This window comes from Aquarana catesbeiana, linkage group LG02 (assembly GCF_042186555.1).
Source record: "Aquarana catesbeiana isolate 2022-GZ linkage group LG02, ASM4218655v1, whole genome shotgun sequence".
NCBI lineage: Eukaryota > Metazoa > Chordata > Amphibia > Anura > Ranidae > Aquarana > Aquarana catesbeiana.
The window spans coordinates 435419616-435444857 of NC_133325.1; the positions used below are offsets into that span (position 1 = coordinate 435419616).

Genomic DNA, 25242 nt, shown 5'->3' on the forward strand with positions numbered 1-25242 from the left:
GCCATAGTCGCACAGGTACTCATTGATGGCCCTCTGCTGCGTGTGCAGCCGCTGCAGCATGGCCAACGTTGAGTTCCACCTGGTGGGCATGTCACAGATTAGGCGGTTCTTGGGCAGGTTAAACTCCTTTTGGAGGTCCGTCAGCCGAGCACTGGCATTATATGACCGGCGGAAATGCACACAGACTTTCCTGGCCTGCCTCAGGACATCCTGTAAGCCCGGGTACCTGCCCAAGAACCGCTGCACCACCAAGTTAAGGACGTGAGCCAAACAGGGCACATGGGTCATTTGTCCCTGTCGGAGGGCAGAGAGGAGGTTGGTGCCATTGTCGCAAACCACCATTCCTGCCTTAAGTTGGCGTGGCGTCAACCACCTCTGAACCTGCCCCTGCAGAGCTGACAGAACCTCTGCCCCAGTGTGGCTCCTGTCCCCCAAGCACACCAGCTCAAGCACCGCATGGCATCTTTTGGCCTGCGTACTTGCGTAGCCCCTTGAACGCCTACGGAGCACCGCTGGTTCCGAGGAAGAGGCCATGGAGGAAGAAGAAGAGGAGGGGGTGGAGGAGAGAGGTGTGTCACAATCAGCATTTTGGAGGCGTGGTGGCGGAACAACCTCCAACACTACTGCACCTTGTCCTGCATCCTTCCCAGCTGCCAGCAGAGTCACCCAATGCGCCGTGAAACTTAGGTAACGTCCCTGTCCGTGCCTGCTGGACCATGAGTCAGCAGTAATATGCACCTTACCGCTGACCGCCCTGTCCAGCGAGGCATGGACATTGCCTTCCACATGCCGGTAGAGAGCCGGAATCGCCTTCCGTGAGAAAAAGTGGCGTTTGGGTACCTGCCACTGAGGAACCGCACATTCCACAAACTCACGGAAGGGGGCAGAGTCTACCAACTGAAAAGGCAGCAGTTGAAGTGCTAGCAATTTTGCCAAGCTAGCATTCAACCGCTGGGCATGTGGATGGCTGGGAGCAAACTTCTTTCGGCGGTGCAGCAGCTGGGGCAGGGAAATTTGCCTGGTACAATCTGACGTCGGTGTACCAAAAGCAGATTGCCCACAAGTACTTGGCTGTGACACACCTAATTCTACACCTTCATTCCTCTCACTGCAGGTCTCAGAGAGGACTGAAGGTCTAGTGGGGTTGGAAATCTCAGCTGATGAGGAGCAAGGAGAGATCCTCTTTGTTCTTTGGTGTGGGTCTTTTAGATACGCTTGCCAACGAACTGCATGGCAGGTCAACATATGTCTGGTCAAGCATGTGGTACCCAAGCGGGAGATATTTTGGCCACGCGAGATACGCTTGAGACATATGTTGCAAATAGCAGCGGTGCGATCTGATGCACTCGTCTCAAAAAAGGCCCACACCAAAGAACTTTTTGAATAACGCGCAGAGACTGCAGCGCCCTGCACATGTGGAGCTTTGGGGTGTGATGCAGTCAATGTGCTGCCCTTAGGCTGGCCCCTGGAGGGCATCCTGCCTCGTTGGTGATGTGCTGCCGCCTCCTCCTCCTCCTTCTCCTCCTCCTCCTCCTCCTCTCTCCTATCAGGCACCCACGTTGAGTCAGTGACCTCATCATCCCCTCCCTCCTCATCACTGGAGCAAACCTGGCAGTATGCTGCAGCAGGGGGAGCATGACTGCCAGATTGCTGTCCTTCTTGGGCACCCCCTCTGTCCGCGCTCATGTTACTGCCTTCATCGAGCTCAGTATCGTCATCAGAGCCTTCCAAACGCTGGGCATCCTCCTGGAGCATGTACCCAACACTGTGGTCAAACAGTTCGAGGGAATCCTCATGAGGACATGGTGGAGCTAGGGAAGGAGTCACTGATGACATTGAGCTGAGGGAAGAGGCCGCTGCTTTGCCAGACAAAGCACCCTGGGCATGGGTGAGAGAGGATGAGGAGGATGAGGACGGCTTGGTCATCCACTCGACCAAGTCTTCCGCATGTTGCGGCTCAACATGGCCAGCTGCCGAAAAAAAGGCCAAGCGTGTCCCATGGCCACGTGCTGATGAGGATGCACCGTCTCCACGACCAGCACTAGACACAGAGCCTGCTTGCCCTCTCTTATTGGCTTGTGACTGTCTGCCTCTCCTTCTTGGCCTTCCAGACATACTAATGGCCTGTAGCTGCACTAAGCTGGGATAGAACACCTGTAATTTTCTTCAAGTAGCTTTATATACTGTAACCAGACAAGCCTGCCTGTCAGTAGGAAGATAACAGGAACGGATCTAGCTGAACACTGTGAACAGGACGCACTGTACTAAATGTAAATAGTCTAGCTGCCTGACCGTGGTACTAATAGGATCAAATAGAACACCTGTAATTTTCTTCAGGTAGCTTTATATACTGTAACCAGACAAGCCTGCCGGTCAGTAGGAATTTAACAGGAACGGATCTAGCTGAACACTGTGAGCAGGACGCACTGCACTAAATGTAAATAGCAGGAACGGATCTAGCTGAACACTGTGAGCAGGACGCACTGCACTAAATGTAAATAGTCTAGAAGATAACAGGAACGGATCTAGCTGAACACTGTGAGCAGGACGCACTGCACTAAATGTAAATAGTCTAGAAGATAACAGGAACGGATCTAGCTGAACACTGTGAGCAGGACGCACTGCACTAAATGTAAATAGCAGGAACGGATCTAGCTGAACACTGTGAGCAGGACGCACTGCACTAAATGTAAATAGTCTAGAAGATAACAGGAACGGATCTAGCTGAACACTGTGAGCAGGACGCACTGCACTAAATGTAAATAGCAGGAACGGCTCTAGCTGAACACTGTGCGCAGGACGCACTGCACTAAATGTAAATAGCAGGAACGGATCTAGCTGAACACTGTGAGCAGGACGCACTGCACTAAATGTAAATAGCAGGAACGGATCTAGCTGAACACTGTGAGCAGGACGCACTGCACTAAATGTAAATTGCAGGAACGGATCTAGCTGAACACTGTGAGCAGGACGCACTGCACTAAATGTAAATAGTCTAGAAGATAACAGGAACGGATCTAGCTGAACACTGTGAGCAGGACGCACTGCACTAAATGTAAATAGCAGGAACGGATCTAGCTGAACACTGTGAGCAGGACGCACTGCATTAAATGTAAATAGTCTAGATAGAAGATAACAGGAACGGATCTAGCTAAACTGAATACAGTGTATATATATATATGCAACACCTGGGATGCATATATATACACAATACACTGTAAGTGCAGCTAACTGACTGACTGTTCTGCCTAATCTATCTAACTCAAATCAAATGACACTGTCTCTCTCTCTCTCTATCTCTCAGCACACCGGAACACACACTACACAGGGCCGCCGTGCAGGCGGCCTTATATAGTGTGGGGTGTGTACTAAATCCCCTGAGCCATAATTGGCCAAAGCCACCCTGGCTTTGGCCAATTACAGCTCTCTCTACTGACGGCGCTGTGATTGGCCAAGCATGCGGGTCATAGTGCATGCTTGGCCAATCATCAGCCAGCAATGCACTGCGATGCCGCAGTGAATTATGGGCCGTGACGCGCCACACGAATTTAGCGCGAACGGCCCATAACGTTCGCAATTCGGCGAACGATCGAACAGCCGATGTTCGAGTCGAACATGGGTTCGACTCGAACACGAAGCTCATCCCTACTGTGGACCATGTCGTCCTTAGTGACCCAGGGGACTCCGGACCGAATGCCTCAGCAAACCTACGCTGCATGGCCTCCCTGATCCTGCAAAGCCTGCGTAAGGATCCTCATATTCGTGGTATCAAGGAGAAGTACCAATACTGGCTGGCAACCCTCCTTGATGTACGTTACAAGGGTAAGGTTGCGGACCTTATCTTGCTGTCGTAGAGGGAGCAGAGGATGAAACATCTTCGGGAGGCCTTGCAGAAAGGTCTGTGCAACGCATTCCCAGAGACTGGGAGGTTACAAACTCCTGTTTCTGGACAACATGTTGCTGAGGCTTTGGTCAGTCAAAGAAGGAGCGGTGGAGAAGGTGGCCGTCTGACTGATGCATTCAGACAATGGCATGATTGGTTCCAGCAACCATTGCCAGCGTCTGTTTTACATGGTGCAGGAATACCTAGGGGCAAGATCTGACTTGGACACCTTTCCCACAGAAAATCCTCTGGGTTACTTGAGGATGGATCACTGGCCAGAGCCAGTATGCAATTGAGCTACTGGCCTGTCCTGCATCCAGTGTTCTTTCGGAACGCACATTCAGTGCTGCTGGAGGCTTTGTAACTGATCACAGGGTGCGTCTGTCCACCGACTCGGTCGATCGACTGACCTTCATAAAAATGAATCAGTCTTGGATCACCACCAGCTACCAAGCACCTGATGCTGATGTAACCGAATATTTTTTTTAAATCTCAGATCCCTTCAAAGACTGCCTATGCTGATGCTGAGTGACTATCCTGAGTAATTATCCTCTTCCTCCTCAATGATCGCTTGTAAGAACATTTTTGGTTCTGGGCGCCGCCACCAGTGCCTAAGGCCCAATTTTTCAGCCCCTGTTTAACAGGGGCGTGTAATTACAATTTTTGATGCAATACTTTGCAGCAGGGCTCGTTCCTGCGTTCCAACTAGAGTATCTGTGAGGGGTTGCAGTGTTGTGTCACCAGCACCAGTGCCTAAGGCCCAATTTTTCAGCCCCTGTTCAATAGGGGCATGTAAGTACAATTCTTGATCTAATATTTCACAGCAGGGCCCGTTTCTGCACCCACCAAGAGCGAGTGAGGACTTACAGTGTTGTGGCACCAGCACCACCACCACCACCAAAGGCCCAATTTTTCTGCCCCTGTTCAACAGGGGCATGTAATTACAATTCTTGATCTAATATTTCTCAGCAGGGCCCTGTGAGGGCTTACAGTGTTGTGGCCACAACAACATCTAAGGCCCAAATTTCTGCTGAGTATATAGGGCAGACCCCTACTTTCAAATATCCAACTTACAAACGACTCCTACTTGCAAACGGAAGGAGACAACAGGAAGTGAGATGAAATCTACCCCTAGGAAGGGAAATTCTCTCCTTTAAGAGTTAATATGGGAAAAACATTTCTCCTTTCCACTGATGCTTTATCACCAATCCTTGTTTCACAAAAGAACCCAAATTTTCAAAAAACATTTGTCATTGGGACAAAAAGTGAGGTGAAATCTTCTGAAGAGGAGCACAGACTGCAAAACAAATGTCACAGGGGTGATAACCCTTCCCTATGTTTTCCAAAAAGCTTAAAATAGATTTTTTGGCTGGAGCTAAACACATTAAAAATGTACCAGTTCAAAATTACAAACAGATTCTACTTAACAACAAACCTACTGTCCCTGTCTTGTTTGCACCGCCTGTATATTGCTGTTCAGAGTACAGAGCCTGTATACTGCTATTTCCTTTTTTAATTTAGGTGTGGGGTTCCCCTTAATATCCATACAAGACCCAAAGGGCCTGGTAATGGACTGGGGGGTACCCATGCCGTTTGTCTCACTGATTTTCATCCATATTGCCAGGACCCGACATTACATTAAAGCCGCAAGCAGTTTTAAATGACTTTTTTTCCTTTAAAAATGACATTTTGTGCAGGGACTGTTCTAAGCACAGGAAACGTGCGCCACTTTACAGGCATACTATAGACACCCCCAGGTACGATATTTAAAGGAATATTTCACTTTTTTTTTTTTTTTTTACTTTAAGCATCATTAAAATCACTGCTCCCGAAAAAACGGCCGTTTTTAAAAGTTTTTTTGCATTGATACATGTCCCCTGGGGCAGGACCCGGGTCCCCAAACCCTTTTTAGGACAATACCATGCAAATTAGCCTTTAAAATGAGCACTTTTGATTTCAAACGTTCAAGTCCCATAGACATCAATGGGTTTCTAACGTTCGTGCAAATTTTCGGTCCGTTCACAGGTTCTGGTGCGAACCGAATCGGGGGGTGTTTGGCTCATCCCTAGTTGTCATCAAAACCTTTGTACCCCCTGGAGGATTTACCCTCACCTTTTGCTCTGCTGACAACTCCTAAATCATGGATTTCCCCTCACTTTCTTTCTTGGTGACAGTGGTCAATAGGACATTTAGAGAGGTACATCTCTCAAATGCATTCTAACCCTTCTGCAATCCACCCAAATCTAAAAGGTTTGCCTTTACACTTTTAATCATTGGAATTGAATCACTAAAAACCAACAGTTCATTTTGCAAGGGAATTTTGCTCAGAGCTTAGTAAATGAGATAAAACTCTGTTGACTTTCATCACCCAACCATATAAAAGTAAAAGTAAAAAAAAAAAAATTTAATATTTCTTGCATGTGATTGGGTATTTTTACAAAGTAAAATTACACCTATTTTACTAAGCTCCGAGGAAAGTTTCCCTGCCATGTGTAACTTCCCTTGCAAAGTGAACAGTCTGTTTGATTTTAGTAAATCAACCGCACTGTCTACATTTTATGCTTGCAATAGGGAAAATAGTTTTTTTGCTATATGTCTTACTAGATCTCTTTGGGTCTAAAATTATAGCTATTTTGAATCAGCTTTCAATTAGTTATCAGCTGTCAGACTTTGTTAACAACAAGTTTCCTGGAAGGCATTTTATCTGTTGAACCTAAGAAAATATCCAATATACCAATAACACAGTTTAACCCATTCTGTTCTAAATCCAATTAGTTTATTGAGGAAGTGATATTTGAAAGTTAGGGGTGTAGCCAAATCAGGGCTTTAATTGCTCTCCTTTTTATTAGTGACCTGTGAGCAGTAGTGCCACTTATAGCAAGTAAGCATGCCATAATGATGTCTACATAAGTGCAGCAAACGAGAAAGATCATTCCTAAATTAGGGTTTGAACTAGATCCCCAGGCCAATTTGATAGGTCAATACATATGCTACCTTGGTTGGTATGTTGTCACAAATCTCGAGTCAATGAATGTTGTTAGAAAAGGATTCTTGTAAAACAAATTGTTGCCTTTGTTCAAATGAAAACCTGTTACAATATACTGTATGTATATAAACAATATGTGTTAATGCTGTCACCAAAGGATGGCGCTGTGGACAGAACAGTAGAATATAATATGCCATGTCCTATAACTTATTCAAGACATTGAATTTGGAAAGAATAGACTTTATAGGCATACTTTAAAGAAAAATCACAAAATGTATTTTATTTATAACATATTCATAGACAGACAATTGATTAAACACATATAAATAAGTGAAAGTGATTAAAAACTTCTTCCAGGTCCGCTGGATATCCAGAGACTAGTCAGGCTCAATGGATACAGCTGGTCAGCCTGAATGAACCAGAGTTGTCTCAGGAACAACCTTAACCCACAGACTCCATAAACTTAGCCCCCTGGTGGTCTGGTTCATTGCTAGTACTAAGATCTCTTTAATTCTTCTGAACCATTATACCCCGTCTATGGTGATATCCTGGGACACCTATAGAACCACCATTTGCCCTGATATATGATTTACGCAGATTAATACCAATCGAGACCTGTGGGATCTACCTTAATTATTCAATGTAGAAATACCTACCTCACATACATATCCTCTAATTATACTATAGATCCTGGGATTGGCCTGTGCAGCCCTATTGGTGTCTGTGTACAGTTAGGTGTTCTGCTGCCTTGACAGCAAATTTTGTTTTACATGTATTGACTTAGCTCCAAAAGAAGCGCGTATACAGATGCAAAACTAGTCGAGCACGCTATCTGTACCTTGAAAAGCAGAAATCACACTTCCTGAGCTGGCTACTGTCACTCACTATTAAACACTTTAGGATTTGACCTGTTCAGGTTACCACATATGCTATCGTATTGGGTTTACTGCCTTACTCAGGTTCATTCAGGCCGATCATCTTTATCCATTGAGCCCGACTGGTCTCTGGATAGACGGCGGACCTGGGAGAAGTTTTTAATCACTTTCACTTATGTATATGTGTTTTATCAATTGTCTGTCTATGAATGTGTTATAAACAAAGTACATTTAGTGATATTTCTTTTAAGCATGCCTATAAAGTCCATTCTTTTCCAAATCCAATGTCTTGAATACTGTATGTATATGATGAAACAGAGATTATATTCTGTGAAAATCCGTGCATTAAAGTATACAAAGATAAAGACTAATATGAATACATTTGCCTGATCTGCTTTCCAAATCTAACTATTGGTTTGATCCTTTTACAGGACCAATAGTACTGCTCCTCAGGGAAAAGTCAGGGACAAGTCAAATGTTACAGGAAAAGTAATCTGTTGCATAAAATGTAATGAAAATCTAATGGTTGTACTGATATTCCATTTTTACTGAAAGTAACCTTTAAGCTGGCCATACATGAATTGAAATCCGACCAGTTCAGCCGGCCATACATGAATTGAAATTCCACCAGTTCAGCTCGGACCGGCTGAATTTTGATCCATGTCTGGGAAGGGAGGTTGTGGCGATCAACTTCTGTACAACCACCCTGTCAACGGTTGTATAGCCAGCAGCTGATTAGAGTATTCTGACGATGGGGAATTCTCCTTGCTGTCCGAATACAAAAGCTCAGTGGGGAAAATTTCCTCATCTACAGATGAGGGAAGCGGGTCCGTTTTTTGTGTTCAACCGGAAGGTTGAACACAAAAAAACCTGACTCATGTATGGGCTGCATTAGTCATTTTTTTTATCATAAAGTATCTCACAAAAGTGAGTACACCCCTCACATTTTTGTAAATAATTTATTATATATTTTCATGTGACAACACATTGGCCTTCATGGTTCCCTCAATGGTTCCCCAGTGCCGGCAGCAGCAATGCAGCCACAGACCATGACACTCCCACCATCATGCTTGACTGTAGGCAAGACACACGTCTTTGTACTCCTCATCTGGTTGCCGCCGTACACGCTTGACACCATCTGAACCAAATAAGTTTATCTTGGTCTTATCAGACCACAGGACATGGTTCCAGTAATCCATGTCCTTAGTCTGCTTGTCTTCAGCAAACTGTTTGTGGGTTTTCTTCTGCATCATCTTTGGAAGAGGCTTTCTTCTGGGACGACAGCCATGCATATCAATTTGATGCAGTGTGCGGCGTATAGTCTGAGCACTGACAGGCTGACTCCCCACCCCTTCAACTTCTGCAACAATGCTGGCAACACTCATACGTCTATTTCCCAAAGACAACGTCTGGATATGATGCTGGGCACGTGCACTCAGCTTCTTTGGTCGACATGGCGAGGCCTGTTCTGAGTGGAACCTGTCCTGTTAACCCAATGTATGGTCTTGGCCACCGTGCTGCAGCTCAGTTTCTGGGTCTTGGCAAACTTCTTATAGCCTAGGCCATCTTTATGTAGAGCAACAAATCTTTTTTTCAGATCCTCAGAGAGTTCTTTGCCATGAGGTGCCATGTTGAACTTCCAGTGACTAGTATGAGAGAGTGAGAGTGATAACACCAAATTCAACACACCTGCTCCCCATTCACATCTGAGAACTTGTAACACTGACGAGTCACATGACACCAGGGAGGAAAAATGGCTAATTGGGCCCAATTTGGACATTTTCACTCAGGGGTGTACTCATTTTTGTTGCCAGCGATTTAGACATTAATGGCTGTGTGTTGAGTTATTTTGAGGGACAGACAATTTACACTGTTATACAAGCTGTACACTTACTACTTTACATTGTAGCAAAGTGTGATTTCTTCAGTGTTGTCACATGAAAAGATATAATAAAATATTTACAAAAATGTAAGGGGTTGTCTGGGGCTGCATGAGTGCTGTCGGCACTAGGGAGCTACAGTTCATTGAGGGAACCAGGAATGCCAACATGTACTGTGACATACTGAAGCCAAGCGCAGTATTCAAACATGATAACGACCCCAAACACAACTCCAAGAACACCACTGCCTTGCTAAAGAAGATGAGGGTAAAGGTGACGGACTGGCCAAGCATGTTTCCAGACCTAAACCCTATTGAGCATCTGTGGGACATCCTTAAATAGAAGGTGGAGAGTGCAAGGTCTCTAACATCAACTAGCTCCGTTGATGTCATCATGGAGGAGTGGAAGAGGAGTCCAGTGGCAACCTGCGAAACTCTGGTGAACTCCATGCCCAAGAGGGTTAAGGCAGTGCTGGAAAATAATGGTTGCCACACAAAATATTGACACTTTAGACCCAATTTGAACATTTTCACTTAGGGGTGTACTCATTTTTGTTGCCAGCGGTTTAGACATTAATGGCTGTGTGTTGAGTTATTTTGAGTGGATAGCAAATTTACACTGTTATACAAGCTGTACACTCACTATTTTACATTGCAACAAAGTGTAATTTCTTCAGTGTTGTCACATGAAAAGAATAATAGAATATTTACAAAAATGTGATGGGTGTACTCACTTTTGTGAGATACTGTATATTAAGCTTGAACTCCGTAGGTTTATATTCACTTTACTCAGAACAACTAAATCAGGGTGGTACAATTTTGTATTTGTACCTCTGTTTTATTTGTTCATCTCTGATTCGTACTGAACCTTTCAAATTAATTGGGGTTGATTTTCTGAAAGCAAATAAGTTGTTAACTTTGCAAATGAAATTACACTTACAAGGGAATTAGCAATTACAATTATAAGGGAATTAGCCCTAGAGCTTAGTGAATGCGGTAAGTGCACTTTGCAAAGAACTTACCTCTTCTGATTCTAATCACACAAGACCCCGTGATTGAATGTGTTTAAAAATATTCACTGCCCATAAAAATACTTGGATTCAAGTGCTACATAATAGTTCATAGATCTGGTGTATGACATATGAGTTAAAGCATGATTGTTTATATCAGAGCTAACCTACATGTTTTTTGGTTTTGGATATATTCCAATAAACATTAGACACCCCTTTTTGACCTCCTACAATGAGGGCAGAATTGTATATCCTTAAAGTGTTATTAAGCCCTAAAACAAAAATGTTATATGTTGCCTATTATTGATGTTCTCAAAACTCTAAAAGCAACAGTGTATATAAACCAGACTCTATCTCCAATGGGACCCAAACTAATTTGACAGGTGTTGCTCAAGGCTCCACTCTTATGTAGCAACTCTAGACATCTAATGGAAAAGGGAAAAGTCCTGGAAGTCACACATCTCTGCAAAACCCTGTAGGAAAGTGTATGACAGCATCAGCCCGGGCTCCAATTAGGCCACACCTTGCACTTTTAGTGATAGGGAAATCAAATCCAGTCAGTGTTAACCAAATTCTTTGAAAATCGTAATGAAGGAACATCCACCTTGTGTTCTTCAAAAACTGATGTAACAGTTTGTCTTATATACAGTAAAGGAAACCTGTCCTGTTAAGAAATATATAGAATGCCGTTGATAACTGCCTTTTGACAATTCTAGTTGTATTGTTGTTATAATGAGATACTGGTTTCCATATTTTGTGTCACTGGTTCAGAACAAGTATGCAGATCAGGAGTTCCCAGTATACTCTGACTTCAGTGCATACTTGTTCTGAGAAGTATGACCTTGGTGCATACTTGTTCTGAGCCAGAATCAGAGATAATTAAAGCCAGGAAAAACTGAAGAAGTCTTTTAGAAGGATTGTGAACAGTGGCAGCCCATGCATTTAACCATATAGGCTGATATTTGGTAAGTATGATGTAGCCTTTCCAGGGGCAGCAGTAAAGCCCTGGCTACATCACCAGTGCCTTCAGAGACCAAGAAGTGGAATCTAATTGAATGCTGTTAAATGGGTTTTTCATTATACATACTAAAGTGATTTTATATCGGCATGCAGAGCTGCATGCAACACTGATTTTCAAATTTGGGGAGATGGAGGTCCACTTTAACTTTGTCTTTGTAAAAAACAGTAACTATATATGTGCTCTGTGGGATCAAAATTCAGATGAACTTATAGAGGAGCTGCAGTCTGCTCACATAATTTGTAATAAAAAAATATTTGCCATTCTGAAGCTTCCCTCCAACCACTTTGCATATTATTTTAAGTATACTGTGATTCTGTACTTGCCAAATATGCTGCAGAAATCTCCCTTCACTAAGTCTGGCTGCAGCCATTTCAACTGTGGGCAGCTGAAGCTGCTGTCTGTTCACTTCCTGGATTTACACAGACACACAGAGGCACACCTCCAGCTCTGCAGCCCTGCAGCGCTCATTGACCCTCTTATGACTCATCCCCTCTGCTTTCCTGGCAAACTCTCACGAGAGTGAGAGAGAGAGAGAGCTGTGCATGATGTCATATGCCTAGGCTAATGACCAGAAAAGAAACAGGAAGTGGGCTGTATAATGTATTTATTGGCAGTTTTACTATCCAAAGTTAAAACTACAAGGGCAGAAGATTTAATAGATGTTAAGATGAAAAAATGACTGAAGGTCTGCTTTAAAGCGGTATTAAACCTAAAACCAATCATTTATTATGTTTCAGTTTACCAATTCTTAGATGTGGTGGCTGCACTAGTTTTCTTTTTTAGACTTTCTTTAATTTTTTACCAGGTGATCCAGACAGTTATTCTGTTGTTTTTAAAAATTACAAGCTGTCCTGCAGATGTAGCAGTTGGAGGGCTGAGGAAAACCATTTACCACTGACAGGGGTGCTTACAATGATCAAATTTTACTAATTTATGTAAAACCTTTATCCCAAAATTAAGAAAAAAACTGAAAACAGTTGCTTTATTTTCTTATAAAGTGTGAGCTGGAGTTTGGCTTCAATTCGTTAGTGTATCTAAATTTGCTAGTACATCTAACACTCCTCTCCCCCAGACTGACAATGCTGCTTTCCAAAGGTGTCTCAGTTGCTTCTTCATCCAGAGTGGAGATACTCTAATACAGGAAGTGTGTTGAACAACTTATTTACCGACACCGACATGCCTACAGTAAATTTACTCTGGTATGGCAGGGATGGCTTTATGTCCTGGGACTGGCTCCACCACAGCTAGTCATGGACAGGCTGTTACAAATATAATGTTTACTAGACGCTTATTGGGTACACAAACTTCTCTGTTACCATCTCATGTATGCTAAGGAACTGAGCTATGCACCAACACTGGTTGTTTGCATTTGAATGTCTGCCTTATGTTTGGTTTGTACATATACTTGAACTATAGTCTAGGACAATATGCAATGTGATACTTTACAATACTGACTTCCACTATAAGTGCTGATTGTTTACTATGATGTATGTATCTTGATACTTATTTTTTTTTTGTTTCATTCTACTGTTACTTGTACTCGTTTACACTAATAAAAAGAGTTTGATTAAAAAAAAAATACAGGAGGTGTGTTACTGGCCAGATCACTAGATGAAGACAGAGGGAAAAAAACCTAAAAAACGAAAATGAATGCAGCCACCACATCTAATGATTGGAAAGCTGCAATATATTCATTTTTGGTTTTGGGTTTACCACTTTAAAGCCTTGACTCTGACATAAAAATGTATATTAACACATGTAAAAATCTATGTATATCCATTATACATGAGTACTAGACATGTGCATTTGTTTTCGTCCAAATGCATTTTCGTCCGAATTTTGGGTATTTTCGTTATTGTTTTAACAAACAATAACGAACGTGCAGAATCCGAAAACCGAAAGATCCGACAAACAAATGCTTTATTTTTGTTTTCGTTGCGACAACAGTTCGATATAGATAGTAGATTCGACATGATACTGACAATAGCGATCTGTGTCCATCGAACCTGTGGCCGAATGTGCCTAAGCTCTATTAGTCCAAGATTATTCGACATAGAGAGAAAAGATTGGGCATAGAGAGAAAAGATTCGACATTATAGAGAATATAGCAAAAAAGGTCGAATGTGCCTAACCTAACTCTATTAGTCCAAGATTATTAGACATAGTGAGAAAAGATTTGACATAAAGATTCAACAAAGTAGTCGCCGCAAGCGGACATTTATGGTCAAATGTTCCGCCTGTAGGCTATAGAAGAATTCTAATGTTGGTTGACTAGTAATAATAATTAATAAATATAATTATTACTAGTGTCATACAACATTAGAATTCTACTATAGCTTGTAGGTGGAACATTTGACCGGAAATGTACGATTGCGGCGTCGTACAGTTTAGCTGCTCCGTCGAATCTTCTTAGAACATTCGACAGACACCATAAGCCTTCAATGACAGATTCAACCTTAATTATATTGGATTTTCGGACTAATGCATTTTTTTTTTAAACGAAACGAAATAAATAAAAACGAATTTCGGGAGTAACTAAATAAATTTATTTTTTGGACGAAAACGAAATTCCGAAACAAAATATTTCAGTGTGCACATGTCTAAGTACTTATATAGCAAACAATTGAGCTGCAAGTTTGAAAATGACTTGTTAAGCTATTGCTAGCCTTGACAGGCTTCACAAGTTTGTTGCTCAATAATTGCAGCAAGTCAGCATCGCATGACTCCAGATCAACTTTCTTTACAAACATTCTGCAAGTCTGCTGCAAGTTCTGGTTCAGTTATGTTGTACAATAGTCATCCCACCACAGGGGTTACTGGGACTTGCAGAGCTCTTGCTATAGACTCACCACTGCAACTTTGCTTTTGGTAGAGTCTTGCCATGCAAATTTGCTACAAATTGGAAAAGTCTCAACTGGAACTTGTGGTTCAATTGCTCTGCAAGTGTACAACTTGCCGGTGAAAATGTTCAGCAAGTTAACAAGACTTACAATTCAACGCTGCCACAAATTTGTGGCAAGTTATCCTTGCTATCTGGGCAAGGGCACATAACCAAACACCTATGTGTATGAACTTAACAGCAGACAGCTGGCAGGGCTGACACTACTAAGGCCACAAAAATGTTGAGTGTTGTCAGCCCACAACAAGGTCTAACAGGACCTGGGAACTGAAGGCATTTCTGGCAGATCAATTATTTGTCTATACTTGCAGGGTAGAGATAGGTAGTTCTGACACTCATTTACAGCATGCTTGTCCCAGACATATGAAGTCAGATACAGCTAGGCATCTAATATTTCAGAGGGAGGCCAACAATGGCAGCCCTATGCTTTTCTAATCATAGAGTCACTAAAAGGGTAAGTGTACATCCAATTTTATAGAGATCATTCTGGTCTAAACAGCTCTTACCCATAATCTTGGTGGAGCAGTAGATAGCAAGTAGGACATAATGAGCGCACAAAATTCTTGAAGGTGCTTATTGTTCAAAGATATTTGAAAACCTTTCCAGCAGCAAATTATCATTTTCTTTTCCCTCCTAAAAAGGGAATGTGCATTGCACTAGATGTAATCCTAAAACAGCCAAAACTGGTTAAAAAACATGATAGGCTGATGTACCATTTGGTACCATTGTACCAAAAAAATAACAATACATATAGGTTTTATTCTTTTATTTATTCTTTATTCTTTTCTTTCTGTTTATGATTCTGCTTTAAATGGTAGGTAAATATCAAACAAACTACAGGGAATTGGTGGTAAAGTGGACTCGTAAAGAAGATTTCTCATTTCCTAAAGTTATTAAAAACAGATGTGACTGTTAAGGTCCAACGTTAAGGTGCCCATAAAAATTCAATGACTGAATCCAAGTCTGTGGGTCAGCAGCAATAGGAGAAGGACTGGACAGGTTGGAAAACGTTCTTCAAATCCCTAGGTTTTCCCAAAATATGCCCATGTAGTGTCTGCAGTGAGCTTCCACTGCACTGTCTGTAGGCTAAATGCAAATGGTAGCATGATGTGAATATTTGAATTGCCTCTAAATATTTGCACTGAACGCTACTCTGCTTTAAAACAAATCAAAAATAAAACGTAACATAACCTCTATAGCGTTTTAGAACCAAGCAGCATAATGGAAAGCATAATTAAAAACTTTATTTAGTAGTGAGCAAGAAAATGCATTCTTGACATCCTTTTACTGTATGACCAACCCCTTTCCCAGCACAGGATTATCTGAAAAACCACCCCGATGAGCATCAGAACCTTATCTGCAATTTGAGAGAAATATTCCTTGCAGGCCTGACTATCTGGTTGTTTGATCCCCTCCAATTTCAATGTCCTGCAACCCTACAATTGTGAGTAATGGTCCCATATAAATTTATACAACTCTATATGAATGAAACCCAAATACTAAATTGAGCAGGATCTCTACTAGGACTTTATTGTCCTTGCTCTCTTTTTCACTCTTCACCCTTTGAAGTTATTTCTTATGGTATCCTTTTACTGTAGCAAAGTATTGTTGGCTTTAAATTCTTGTTTTACATGATTTATTTATAAATCATTCAGAACGTGTACGGTTTGGTATATGATTATAGTATACTGACTGAGACCCACCAAAACTTGAGATAATCTTACAAAGGACCATATCTTGAAGAACAGAGTAAATAAAAGTCATAGATAACAGAAGACAGTCAAATCATAAAATTATTGCCTGTTGAATAGAGAAGGGGAGGATTAATACTCTGTAAAGTTTTATTTTTATTTTTGTGCCCTTGCTAGAGTAAATCACCCTCTCTATTTTTTCTAGTGACTGTGGCCACTGAGACAGAATGTGATGGGAAAACCAACATTTTACAGTGGTCACCAGAACGGGAGGTAAAGGTAAATCATCCAGTGGGGGTTCGGGTGACAAATTTCTAAGAAGCGAATTCCTCTCACTTTGCAGAGATTTCTATCACTTCTTGTGTTTTCAGGACAGGAAGTGAAGGGCTATCTTTCCACTGAGACACAGACAAAAAGAAGCTAATAGGTGTTCTAACTTTTCCCTATTCTAACCAAAACTAATACAATAATCTTTCTCTAATGTGAAAAGACAATTGTTTCATCCCTAAACTAGCAGCTCAGTCTAGGAAGTAGATGATGGTCCTGGATAATGCCCAAATGAAAAAAGTAGATCTTTCCTAATGAGAAAGGCAGATGAAGATTTTTTATGGGGGTACATTGACCTCTGTAAGCAGTAAAAAAATACCTGTGTTACGCTTAAAAGCTACTTAGCATCCATGTAATTAATATGAAAAAATGTATTTGATTATAGGTCCACTTTAAGTGCTCTTTTTGTCACTTTCATGCATGCTAAATTTTGGGAGAGGGCATTCAATTATTGTGTGTTCAGGCGAGGACAATGGGGTTGATTTACTAAAGGCAAATCCACTTTGCACTACAACTGCGCTGCAAGTGCACTTGGAGGTGCAGTCGCTGTAGATCTGAGGGGGACATGCAAGGAAAATAAAAAACAGCATTTTTGCTTGTACATGATTGGATGATAAAATCAGCAGAGCTTCCCCTGATTTCAGATCTACCCCTCAGATCTAAAGCGACTGCACTTCCAAGTGCACTTGTAGTGCAAAGTGGATTTGCCTTTAGTAAATCAACCCCACTATATCAGAACTCACTCAAACAAACCCATGCCACTTAGAACTGGAAGATGTGAATATCCGCTGTGATCTAATAAAGTTACATAGTTACAGTACATAGTTAATCTGGTTGAAAAAAGACACAAGTCCATCTAGTTCAACCAACATAGAAAAAAAAAATCACACATAAATAGAAAACCTCCATATATACAATCCTATACCCACAGTTGATCCAATCTACTGAGCTGGCCAGAACTAGCTCTTGAGGGAGTCTATTCCACATTTTCACTGCTCTTACTGTGAAGAAGCCTTTCCATATTTGGGGATTAAATCTTCTTTCCTTCTGACGTAAAGACTGCCCCCTTGTCCTCTGTGATGACCATAAAGTGAATAACTCAACACCAAGTTCACTATATGAACCACTTATGTATTTGTACATGTTGATCATACCCCCCAATCTCCTCTTCTCAACAGAGAATAAACTCAGTTCCTCTAATTTTTCCTCATAGCTGAGCTCCTCCATGCCACTTATCAGTTTAGTTGCCCTTCTCTGCACTTTCTCCAGTCCCCCGATATCCTTTTTGTGAACTGGTGCCCAAAACTGAACTTCATATTCCAGATGAGGCCTTTCTATTGATTTATACAGGGGCAAAATGATGTCTCTCTCTCTGGAGTCCATACCTCTCTTAATACATGAAAGGACTTTGGACTAGCTTTGGAAACCACAGCTTGGCATTGCATGCTATTATTAAGCTTATGATCTACCAAAACACACAGATCCTTCTCCACCACTGATTCCCCCAGCTGTGCTCCACCTAGTATGTATGATGAATATATATTCTTAGCCCTCAAGTGCATAACTTTACATTTATCAACATTAAACCTCATTTTCCACATATGATCCCAGATAAAACAGTGCATTGAGGTTGGCTTGTAAGCTGAAGACATCCTGTAAGGTCATTATTCCACTGCAAAGCTTGGCACCATCTGCAAACACTGAAATGGTACTTTTAATCCCAGACCCAATATCATTTATAAGTATATAAAAAAGTAAGGGTCCCAGCACTGAACCTTGTGGTACACCACTGACAACCCTAGACCATTCAGAGCTTGAATCATTAACCACTACTCTCTGAATTCTGCCTTTTAGCCAGCTTTCTATCCATTTACCAACTGATCTTTCCAAGCCTGTAGACTTTACCTTACACATTTGTACAGGGGCAAAATTAAATCTTTCTCTCTGGAGTCCATACCTCTCTTAATACAAAAAAGGACTTTGCTCGCTTTGGAAACCATAGCTTGGCATTGCATGCTATTATTAAGCTTACAATCTACCAGAACACCCAGATCCTTTTCCACCATTGATTCCCCTAGCTGTATTCTCCCTAGTATGTATGATGTATGCATAGTCTTAGCCCCCAGGTGCATACATTTACATTTTTTAACATTAAACTCCATTTGCCACATAGTTTCCCAATTAAACAGTGCATTAAGGTCATAGGTTGGAGACATCATGTAAGGATGTTATTTCACTGCATAGCTTGGTGTCATCTGCAAATACTGAAATTGTGCTTTTAATCCCAGACCCTATATCATTTATACATATATTAAAAAAATAAGGGTCCAAACACTGAACCTTGGGGTACACCATTTACAATCTTAGACCATTCACAGTATGAATCATTAGCAACTACTTTCTGAATATGTTCTTTTAGACAGTATTTTATCTATTTACAAACTGATTTTTCCAAGCCTGTAGACTTTACCTTACACATTAGCCATGTGTGGGGAACTGTGTCAAGCGCTTTTGCAAAATCCAAGTATATCACTTCCACAGCCACCCTATTAGTTCAAGGTTTTACTTACCCCCTTATAAAAATAAATCAGATTTGTCTGACAACTTCTGTATTTCATGAATCCATATTGACTTTTGTTTAACTGGTTGCTGACCGCCGGCTGTCAATTGACGGCCAGGCGGCGCAGCTCTCATTGCGGGCGGCCGTCATATGACGGCCTCGCTTTCCCGGCCCACCAGGGGGCGCGCGCGCCCGCCGTGTCACTGGGCACCCGTTGCGTGTGCCCGGCGGCCGGGATGACCGCTGGGCACCCGTGATTGCCGGTAACACAGCAAGACTGTGGATAACACACAGATCCACGGTCCTGTCAGAGGAGAGGAGACCGATTTTATGTTCCCAGTACAGAGGAACACCGATCGGTCTCCTCCCCTAGTGAGTCCCCGCCCCCTACAGTCAGAAACACTCCCTAGCAACACAGTTAACCCCTCAAACACCACCTAGTGTTAACCCCTTCACTGCCAGTCACATTTATACAGTAATCAGTGCATTTTTTAGCACAGATCGCTGTATAAATGTGAATGGTCCCAAAAATGTGTCAAAAGTGTCCAATGTGTCCGCTGCAATATCGCAGTCACGATAAAAATTGCAGATCGCCGCCATTACTAGTAAAAAATAAATAAATAAAAATGTTATAAATCTATCCCCTATTTTGTAGACACTATAACTTTTGCGCAAACCAATCAATATACGCTTATTGCGATTTTTTTTTACCAAAAATATGTAGAAGAATACGTATCGGCCTAAACTGAGGAAAAAAATTGTTTTAAAGAAAAAAAAATTGGGTATTTATTATCGCAAAAAGTAAAAAATATTGTGTTTTTTTTCAAACTTGTCGCTCTTCTTTTATTTATAGCGCAAAAAATAAAAACTGCAGAGGTGATCAAATACCACCAAAAGAAAGCTCTATTTGTGAGGAAAAAATGATAACAATTTCATCTGGGTACAGTGTTGTATGACCGCGCAATTGTCATTCAAAATGCGACAGCGCGGAAAGTTGAAAAATGGCTTGGGCAGGAAGGGGGTGAAAATGCACAGTATTGAGGTGGTTAAAATATTTTTTTCCAGCAAGAACTCATCTATGTGGTCTTTTAATAAACTCTCCAGTATCTTCTCAACTACAGAAGTTAAACTAACAGGTCTATAGTTACTTGGTAAAGACCCTGACCTTGTTTTAAATATAGGCATCACATTGGCCTTACGACTTTGCTGTGGTACTATGCCAGCCATTAAAGAGTCCCTAAAAATTAAAAACAATGGCTTTGAAATGACAGAGCTCAATTCTTTTAGGACCCGTGAATGTATGCCATCTGGTCCAGGTGCCTTATTGACCTTTTTGATGTCTAAATAATTCTGGACCATATAAATTTGAGCCATAGTGGATCATTTGGGGCAATGTCAATATTATCCTCATTCTGGACATGAGCTCCTCCATGTTCCTTTGTTTACACAGAGCTGAAAAAGGTATTTTATAAATGTGCCTTCTCTTCGTCATACATAAAAGGAATATAGAAGCTTTGAACCCTGAGTACCATATCCTATTGCTTACAACAGTGTTTCTCAACTCCAGTCCTCAAGGCGCCCCAACAGGTCATGTTTTCAGGATTTTCCTCAGATGAAACAGCTGTGGTAAATACTAAGGCAGTGAAACTGATCAAATCACCTGTGCAAAATAATAGGAAGCCTGAAAACATGACCTGTTGGGGCGCCTTGAGGACTGGAGTTGAGAAACACTGGCTTACAAGACTAAAATATATCAGTGGTGAAATTACCCTATGCAAGGCAGTATAGCAGGTTTTACTATTTTGCTGCTGGATTCCACAACAATATCATTATTACACATTATGAAAAAGAGCATGACTCCATCATGTGTCTTTTTAGTCTTGGCAACTAGGCAGAAGTTGGTATTTTAATGTGGATAATTCACCCAGAAAATATAAGAAGTCGGCTTGTGTGCACATAAACACTAAAGTATAGGTTAATGCTGGAGCTGACCATTAAAGTGTTACTAAACCCCCAACAGTAAAATCAGTCTGTATATGCAGTAAAGCATGCTTGTTATACTCACTGTGGAACCTAAGGGGTTAATCCTCTGCATTGAGTAAAAAGGCTATTTGGATCTGTCTTCTCCCCTCCTTCCACAATCCATCTGCTGATCGTACAGAGCCTTGGGGGGTACTCTGCACATGCTCAGTTTGGTGTGTATTGCTAGAGAGGTTTTTTTCTTGAGAGGGTGCATGTGATCAGCGGAGGGCCAATCAGCACTGTCCAGACAGAGGGACAGGGGTCCTGCAGCCTCATAGCACAGTCAAAGGAGAATGAAAACTCCTTCTACAAGCTTTCAGCAGTGCTCAGCCAGACACTGATAGAAGTCACAAGACTTTTATATACTGCTGATGAGAAAAGGTAATTAGTAGTTAAAAATGTACTGAAATAATTGCATGTCCATGTTCTCTGTACTTTGGGAAACCAGATACAGTGAATGCAGGGTCCTGGGTTTATAAACACTTTAACCTCCTTTTGGTAAGCATACCAATAATCCCAAAAATGATACTAAATGCAGCAACAGGACTCAATAACCTATGGTACCCGCACGTACCTTTCTTAAAGTAGAACTAAAGGCAAATGTTTTTTGTTCATTTTAGATTAGACTAAGGGAGGCTTATAATCCCTGTTGTGTTTTTTTGCCAACCCTTTTGCCATTGGGTGGATTTGCCTTCATATCCTGCCCTATAGCCCAAACAGGAAATCCATCTGTTTGGGATTTTCTTTCATGGCAACTCTTGGTGATAACAGTAAACAAGACAAATAGAGAGGGGAAATCTCCCTATTGGGAGCACTGACAGCAATAAAAACTTGAAAGGTGTTTTAATTCCTCTACATTCTACATATACAACCAACAATATGAGATTTTCTTCCAGGACAAATAGAGAGGGTAAATTTCCCTAACGGGGCACAAACTGCAATAAAAGACATGACAAGTGTTCTAATCCTTCTCCACTCTATCCAAAACTTAAGAAAAAATGTTATTTACTTATACTTAAAGTCAGATAATGCACTGGTACCCCAAATAAAATGCTTTATCTCAGGAAAGATAGAACCACAGCTCTCATTGTTGCACTAGAATCCACCCTACCTGCTGTTTTTGTCTTCCTGATGGCTGCAGAGTATGAAAGGCAGGCTTACTGGCCAATGGGAAGATACGAATTGTGTGATACAAGAACAGTGGTCCTTATTGCATATATACACCAATTAGCCCAACTGCCAATTTCTAGTCCAGGTCTTTAGCTCCAACTCAAGTTTCTGGTATGTGGGTGGAAAGTTCGCTGGGTACAGTTGGTCATCAACTGACAATTTCGAGCGTTTATTTTGACATGGGTTTTGGTTAAACATTGCAACAGTAAAGAGTAAAAATGGATAAACTGCTCAATCAAGCAAATAAGTAATAAAGAAAGGCTATTCACTAAAAGTTCAAATAGATGAACAGTATTCTCCTGAAGTTCTGCCAGGTATAATTAAGCAAGGGTTTGTGTGGTATACTTTAGACCTCTGTTGAGCATCAGGTCCAAAACATATGACACAATGTAATTTGTTTCTCTATTGTCATTTCTGTTATCTAGCAAATGATCACCATATGATAGCAGCTAGCAAAAGTGCATCAGTCATCACTGCTTTGTGAACCAGTGTTTCACCAGAATCCTTTTATCATGTGCTCCTTTATAATGTCAGATGTATGCTAAGTGCCCCCTGGTGCTTGTCAATTTTTGAAAAGCAAGTCTGTACATTTTGTAGTACATACTCTCTATATTCTTCTTGTGTGTTTTGCATAAGGTGTATTATTTTTGTTAAACATTTTATAATGCTATTCTTAGGCGAAGACGATGAGATAATAATATTCACTGAGCCTTTCAGGACGACCCCTGGGGGAACAGGTGCCACTGCTTCAGAAACTGTATTGTACAGAGAGAAATGCAAATTCATAATTGCACTGCAATAGTAATTTGGACTTCCTTGCAGACTTATAGGGGGGACTAAAGGTGTTCAGATGTTAGTATACTCGTTAGATCATATATTAAAACCTTTTCCATGGGCGTGTCAGAAAGGCATGTCTTTAGCACAGATGCATCAAAAGATTCTCAAAATCACATATATGCCATCACATTGATTTACTGGCTAATGTCCATTGTATGGAAGCCCTAGATTCTAAAAAAAAAAAAAACATAAAGGGGAAGGGGGACAATATGTGTATAACACTGTACTTAAACTGGTACACCTGAAGTAGAGATTCAATGTAATGAAACTCCCCTGCTGATAATCGCCTCTTTCTACATATCCTGGAGCCGTCTGTCTTCTTAGCAGATGCCTCTTTATTGAATCCAGTACATGCGGAACATTACAGTGACAGGCAACTGCAGAATGACCAACAGGGGCATAAGAATGATGGAGGGGCATCACTGTACTGGCTGTTCACATCAAAGTAACATAAGTCAATATAACTGTACAAACACAAAAGGATGACAAAAAACTATTCTTGAGTGATTGTCTTCTTTAAGTAATTTAAGATTCTGATGGAGTAAGAAAGGACTACAGATGTGCCTAAAAGATGGCACAATATGTCATAAAAACCTGTTGCATCATTGAAGACTATAAACTCACAAAATACATATAAACCCTCAACATCCATGTGGCTTGTCTTTCATGACCCAAAAAACCAGCAAGGAAATATTATTTCTTTGAAAGGAAAAAAACTTTCCATTTCTCTGTTCTACATAACTAACCATGATCTAAATTTGTCTGTTTCAAATTAAAAAAAAAAAAAAAAAAAAAAAGGAATTGTAAATTTGACCTTGCAGAAGCTACTTTTGCTAAACACATGCATTTATTACAGAGCAGACCTCTCACTCTTTTCTGCAATCCAAATAGTATTTTTTTAAATGATTTTTCTTCTTTTTTTTTTTTAAATTCCAATCACGCCCACAAATGTTTGTTTCCAAATCTGATAACCATAGGATCTTCTTGGCACTAAATCCTTGCAACAATCCAAAGATGAACAGCAAAAAAATGAAACATTGCGAGAAATGTTTTCCTTGCTTAGTTTGACCACTTACAACAAGCTGTAAAAAAAAAAAAAAAAAAAAAAAAACATCTGACACCATGCGTGTTATATGTGCACTGTGCAAATGACTTGAGATTAAGCTGAGAGTTTTCAAAACTGGCTGTCAGTAAATCAGTATCTCCTGACATGCAACCATTTCTGTTTCTCTTGCTAAACTAAACTGTTTTCCTTTTACCATCAGGATATAATATATCACTCTGTATATATATACATTATGAATATACAAACTAAAGCACACGAATGATTTTCACTGGAGCTTTCAGTGGAGGTTGGATGACTTGATCTATAATCATCCACTGCCAGACTTTTTCTTTCAAAGCAAAACATGTATATCGATACTGCCTTAAACATTGAAAGGTAGTAAACAGCAAAAAAAATTGGAAAACTCAGAAATTGTTAACCTTACCTTCTGTATAGTTTCCAATTTGAATGAATGTATATCGGTATGAATGCAATCCTTTTCCAGAGAATCACTCCCAAAAAAAAGCATCAACCGGCGCAAGCAAATAAAATAATTATAATAAAAGGTTCCAGAACTGCGGGCTTGTTTCTTCTTATTGACACAAAGTGGCTAAAGAGCAAAAAGTAAAACTTCAGCTCTTATAACTGTGCTAGTGATAACTCCAACTGGCTTTCAGAGAGAGAGAAAGAGAGAGAGAGAGAGAGAGGTCTGGCTGTGTCTGCATTGTAGTCCATCAGCAAAACCAAGTGTTCAGGCAGTGTAAAAAACCAGCGTGTTAGCTCCTCTGGCTCCAACCACTTTCATGCAGAGACTGACTCTCACTTTCCCTCTCATTGTTTTTTTTTTTTTTTTTTGGACCAAAGCATTCAGTTTTTTTTTCCTAAGTTAAGCCAGATATCTGTTGACTGCAAGTGCCACCTCCTCCAAGGGTAACAAAGATTTTTTTTTATTAACTCTTACCATTCTCTTTTTTTTTTTTTTTTAGCTGTGAGGTTACAAAATAAGGGAATGGAATCAATGACAAATGGGGGTTCAT

At 41.0% G+C, this 25242-nt stretch overlaps 1 protein-coding gene across 1 annotated transcript in view; it reads right to left on the bottom strand.

The window, feature by feature from the left end:
- RSPO1 (R-spondin 1) overlaps positions 1-25039 on the bottom strand; it is a 241882-nt gene extending 216843 nt beyond the window's left edge. The window contains exon 1 of the mRNA XM_073615523.1: positions 24651-25039. The gene's annotated coding sequence lies outside the window, so the exon portion shown is untranslated. The remainder of the gene's footprint in view (positions 1-24650) is intronic.
- Between the last annotated feature and the right edge of the window lie 203 nt (positions 25040-25242).